Below are 6,230 nucleotides of genomic sequence, written 5' to 3'. Positions count from 1 at the left end.
AACCTTATTGATAAATATGAAAATTTGAGTAGTTTAATTCAAAGTTCTAAAATATTATACAAATTTCTATCACTCAAAACTTGAAAATTGAAATAATAACTTAAAATTTTGGAAAGGAGATTTATTACAATCCTAATATCATGACCACATAAGGAAATAATGAAATTTTTTAATTAATTGAAGAGGCCAAATAATAAAAAAATTAAAAAAATTAATTATAAGATAGTCCTGAGTAGAATGGAAGGGATTAAGAGGACTCATATAGCTTATGTCTTATACTGGGACTGTGAGACATGTTACTGACACCAAGAAAAGATGAGATGAACAAACCTTTTTCAAAAAAAAAAAATGAGATGAATAAAGCACAAAACGTTTTTTATAAGTCATTTTATTTCAATAAAAAAAATCAATGAATGGGTTAAAAACTAAGACAGTTCATCACATATTAAAAGCACGGCAAAGTAAAAAACACTCGAGATGTAAAAACAGCCAATACTAAGTTGAATCGTTCACGTGTATTATTTGGAAAAATGATATTGTATAATCGCAGTAAAAATAATAGTCGAAAAAAATGTATAAAATTTATATATATTTTTGTATATATATACGTTATGTGTGTTATATACAAAAATTATACAAATTTTATACACTTTTTCGGCTATCAAATATAAATAATTTCTAACGCGGGCTAAAAGTGATAATACCCCACGTATTTTGCTATCCTAGCGGACGTCCTTCACACCTCTCGTACTAGGTTGTTCGATTGGTGGGATAAGGGATAACAATCCCGAGATAAAATGTGGAATTATCTTATTTCTCAACATTGGTTAAATTTTTTAATCACAGCAATCTTGAGATTATTTAATCCCAAGACAAATACTAAAATAACAGAAATGCCCTTCTATAAGTCTCTTCTTCCAAAGTCTATTAAACAATTTAAGGTTAAAATTAGAAATAAAAGTTCAAGTAGAAATAAAAATTTATTCCAACTTATCTAGTGTAAATCAAATACACGTTTTATATTACAACTTGTATATCTTATTTATAGTCTAATGAACCAAACATCTATATCCACTAAATAATCCCATCATTATTTCATCTCTATATTGTAATCATGTCAATATAATCCCAGGATAATTTGTTCCCAACCAAACGATCCAAAGATTGTCTTTTGCTATGACACAAAATCATGTCAATACTGATGCTAAGCCACAATTACGAAATCCAGATTATAACATAACATGAACACAAACACAACACAAGTCACAACATGAACCAACCAATCCTTTGCAACCCCAATAAGGGAGAGAACAAAACAGCATCTTTCTAGCTGAGAACAAAAACACATGATAATATAACATCAGCAAAGTTAATACTTGAAAACTACATAATGAATTGTCAGATTAAATCAAACGGGGAAGATATTCATCATTGGATCAACTTTTATAAAGTTTATCGCCACAACTAATTATGAAATTTGCTCCCCAAGCGACATTAGGGACAGCTGTTCGTCAATAGAACAATCCACATGACATGTTTTCCGACATGAGGAAGGGATTAAAATGAGACCAAGAAGTCGTTGTTCCATCGGGGAAGGAGCAGATCTTCGGGTGCTCCGGTACTCAACTGCATCTTGAAGAATTATGTTTCCTTGCTTATCAATACAATAAAACGTACCAAGAAAGAACCTCCCATCACTTATACCAACCAGCATTCGTCGATGTAGTAGCTTCTTGACATGAGAAACGTAACTTGAATTGTTAGTCTCTAACTGATTTGAGCTTCCAACTTCAGGTAGGTATACCTCTGATTCCTTGTTGTTCATTTTAGTCCAATTAAGGAAACTCGAAGAATTAATGTTTTGAGTTGTGTAACTGCAGCTACTGCATATGTTAAGACAGACGGGAAATTAATCAACTAACTGGAAAAAAGCTTGGGCCATATTTTCGTCTTTGACTATTGAAAACCAATGAAGATACAATAACAGGGGAGAACTCAAATTAATCTCTACCACAGTAGATGTTTCGTCATTCTCTCCTCCCCTTCACTCACCACAATAAAATTAAAATTGCAATTGCAGTCAAGAAGCCAGTACATCTGAAAATCAAGAAATTTACAATATCAAGAAGACGCTGCGACTTTTCACTTTTCATTCTTTACTCTTCCCTTTTCGTTTCCTTCTTTTTTCTTTCTTTTGTGGGGGTAGCAGTGCGAAAAGAGGAAATAGGCATGAAATTGTTTTCCCTTATCACTGGTACTTAGGGAAACAAAATCGATCGTGGAATAAAAATGGATAACGAAGGGCAATGTGGTGGGGAGCCATTACACACAAACCAGTCAAGCTACGACCCAAAGAAGTCCACTTTGGATCGAGAACATCCCACTGTGGTTATATATTGAACTTACAAGGAAGCAATGAGTAGCCGCTGAGAAGATACCAATATATCTTAGTTTTAGACAAGAGCAAGTGAGCAACAGCCTAAAACAGAATCATCCTCTTCAAACTAATTGATGATATATTTCAATTCCGTGAATCTAACTCCTTGATAGTACATCACTTTATCAAAGTAGACTACATCAATTGCAAACGTAAAACTAACATTTTGATACAAGTCTCCCTTTCATGTTTATCCAGTTTTGACTTCTGAGAGTGTAATCAGTTTAAGTAAGAATAACGGCCCCACTCAAATGCAGCTGAATGTAATATATACAACTAGAATTCCCAAGCAGGAAAAAGTGATGCATTGAAAGATCTTTTTATCTAATCCTTTACATGATTAGTAAAAGCCATTCCCTACAGGGCTACTACGGACAACACCCCAGCTATATTTCAAATGGAACTGATAGAGAAAAGATAAGAATTCCTTTTTGAATGAATTCTACATGAAAATAATGAAACATTATAAACTTCTTAAAATATATTTGAATTTGACATGAAACATAATAATCTCTTTAAGATGCTACTCCTACTAAATTCTACATGAAAATAATGAAACATTAAACTTCTTAAAATATATTTGAATTCGACATGAAACATAATAATCTCTTTAAGATGCTACTCCTACTAAATTCTACATGAACGGGATTTCCAGAAATAACCTATCCACTCTATCAATAACACAGACGGAGGTGTATCATATTAAGAGAAGAGAAGAAAAGAAAAGAAAAAGCTCAGCTACTTGAATACAACTAAAGATGCTAATGAAGAGAGAGAAGTCATGGGACAACTTGAACTAAGAACCTCATAGCTAAATGTTTTCTCTGACCCATTCCGACTCGATATGGATTGCAATCTCGAGAGAGGAAGCAACAATTGACCTTGGACAATAGGTAGATGGGGTGGGCTACGATGGGCAGAGGTGGATCTAGAATTTTAATTCTATGGGTTCAACATTTAAAGTTTTTAGCATTCAACCCATTATATTTTAAATTTATGGGTTCATAACTATTATTTATTACAATATTAGTGATTTTTACATATAAATTTATGCTCCGCGTCAAAGTACTAGGTTCAGTTGAACCCGGTAACTCTATGCTGCATCCGCCCCTTACGATGGGTACAGTGAAATCAATCATTATTCTGCACTCTCACCGGTCCGACACATATATAAACCATGAATTCTTCAAAGCAGGCCGGCCATATAGTGCCCAACAACTATGCTCAATCCCAAGCTAGTCAGGAACGGCCATATGAATCCTCGTTATCAATGTCGCACCACTATGGCTTGTCTCAATCCAATATTCAATAATTTAGGTTCTCCAACGTTACAAATTCTCTGCAGTTTCTACTTGGTCTATAAATCTCTAACAAGAATAAAAGACTCTTCGCCAAGATTGGACCAAATGCAATGTACTCACTAATAATAACAAATCATGGTTAGAGTGATTTTTATCAATTATTAACTTACTCTCTAGCAGACCAACTTTAATTGAATGGCCAGAGAGAGAGAAATGATTTTAGATTTAATGGGCATGTTAAATAAATTGATATCAAATACGGAGGGATAAGAAATAAAAGTTTGTGCCTTATTCTTTTTCTCATTTTCAATCAAGAAAAATGTTCATAAATTTGGACTACCAGTACAGTAATACTCAAAGGTATATTAGCACATTATTGCCATAATTAAAAAAAATTAAAGAGGCAATTAGGGTTTCGAAGGAATGGCGAAGGATAGACAGAGGGGGAACTTACAGCTGATTACGTTCTCTGTTGTTTGAAGATGGAGGCAGGCAAAACCTTACCGAAAATGGGGGCCAATCCTTCAAATGACCCTAAAATATACTTCAGAATTCCGGCCTAGCTATGGCAATAAAGGTACTTTAAACTTCTATGGGGGCGAAGTACACAAACAGTCTTTTTTAGGACCCCGATTTAAGAAATATACGAAGTTTATAAAAAATTTAAAGTTTAGCTCTCTTAGAATCGAGGGAAAAATATCAGAAATAACCAGATTTATAACTGTTAACTAAAAAGGGCAAAGGGTCTGATATATCCCTCTACTATTAACAATTGTTTAAAAATATTCTTCGTTATACTATCGGGTCGAAAAACTCTTTACCGTTATACTATTAAACAAAAATGCCCCTAAACAGACGGAATAGACACGTGTCACTCTCAGATTTGGTTCACCCATCCCCAATTTAAAATACCCAATACCTTTATTATCCGACCCGTTATCCGACCCTCAACTCCCTCCCCTAAAATAACCCCACCAGACACGGCCCTCTTCTCTTCTCTCACCTCACACCAAAACTACCGGAAAACATGGTAGCTCACCAAAAATTCCTCCTGTAGTACTAACATCCACTGTCCTGCCCCCCCCCCCCCCCTTCGTCTCTCTTCTTCTCTTCTTGTTTTTCTTCGTGTTTCATCGTCCAAACAACAAACTCATTCCACCAAATAAGCGAATGGAACCGGTGAAACTCGCCGGAAATATTACAAAGCCAACACCACTGCAAATCTTTTTCAAAATACCACTGCATTACTTTTGTTATCTTTTTCAAAACAAAAAAAAATACACCGCCTTACCCCCTTCCTTCATTTTCTTCTACTTATTTTCTTTATCTTCTTTCCAATTTGTTGGATCTAAAAAAATTAGAGGTTTTGCCTTTTTGAACTTTGCCGGAAAATAGAACCTAGCCAGGTCCCCACTGAAATTCTCGGGTCTGCTAGTTGGTTTTTATTGTTCCTGTGACCTTTAGATAGCTGCTCATATTGATAAAAAAAATTGATGACCTTAATTAGAAATCTGCTCGTATTAATATAGTTGCTAGAATTACACTAAAAATTATTTTAATAATTGCTAGATACAACGCCGGAAATCTGCTCGAAATTACACTAAAAAGATGCCCTTCTTTCCATGACCATCACACATATGAATTTTGAGGTAAATTTCCCTAGATTATCCCTCTTAAAGATTAAATTTTTACAATGTGGATTTATATGAATGAGTATCTTATTGTTTTCGGATTTGTTGTGAAAAAGGTGAAAATGGTGAGCTGGTTAAACCTAGATTTGGATTTGGATGTCAAAATTTGGATGTCAAGTATGAGGGTTGGAGCGGATTCGGTCCAATTTGGGTTATTAAAAAGAACCAGATGGCCTTGAGCCTTAAATCCACGCCACGTGTCTATTTCGTCTATTTAGGGGCATTTGTGTTTGATAGTGTAATGGTAAGGAATTTTTTGACCCGATAGTATAACGAAGGACATTTTTAAACAATTGTTAATAGTAGAGGGACATATCATACCCTTTACCGAACTAAAAATTAGTCATAAGTTTAAAATTAATCAAAATTTAACTATTTTTTATGTGAAAATAAAATATGAACAAAACATCCTTAAAAATTCGAAAAATTTCCAACATAATATGTTGGAGTTCAAATTTTTACATATGAAATTAGCATAATGTGTTAGAATTTATGATGTGCTAGAGTTGCAACATAACATGCTAGAAGTTTATATGCAGGAGTTTCATAATCCTGTATATTATGCTAGAACCTTTCATGTTTCGGTTAGGATACTTTTGGCCACAATTTATCTCAGTATTAAATAGTGGCTACTTTTCAATAACTTTGCAAACACTAACTATTTTTCAATAGGGATTTTTACCTACCTATACCATATACCAAACCTTATTACCAAAAATGTTCATAATTTGTTATTTACCCGTGTTGTTCACACTTTTACTACAAACTATATACCAATCCAAAAATAGGTAGATTTTACCA

General features: G+C 33.8%; 1 non-coding gene across 1 annotated transcript; it reads right to left on the bottom strand.

Moving 5' to 3' along the window:
- Positions 1 to 1,261: 1,261 nt before the first annotated feature.
- On the bottom strand, positions 1,262 to 4,439 carry LOC104232537 (uncharacterized). Its single transcript, XR_011404325.1, has 2 exons — positions 4,193 to 4,439; positions 1,262 to 1,883 (listed from the first exon to the last, which is right to left on the bottom strand). It is a non-coding gene; the product is annotated as an uncharacterized protein (transcript).
- Between the last annotated feature and the right edge of the window lie 1,791 nt (positions 4,440 to 6,230).

This window comes from Nicotiana sylvestris, chromosome 12 (genome assembly GCF_000393655.2).
Source record: "Nicotiana sylvestris chromosome 12, ASM39365v2, whole genome shotgun sequence".
Lineage (NCBI taxonomy): Eukaryota > Viridiplantae > Streptophyta > Magnoliopsida > Solanales > Solanaceae > Nicotiana > Nicotiana sylvestris.
Note: the sequence above shows the minus strand (reverse complement) of the source record. Positions and strands in the feature narration are given on the sequence as shown.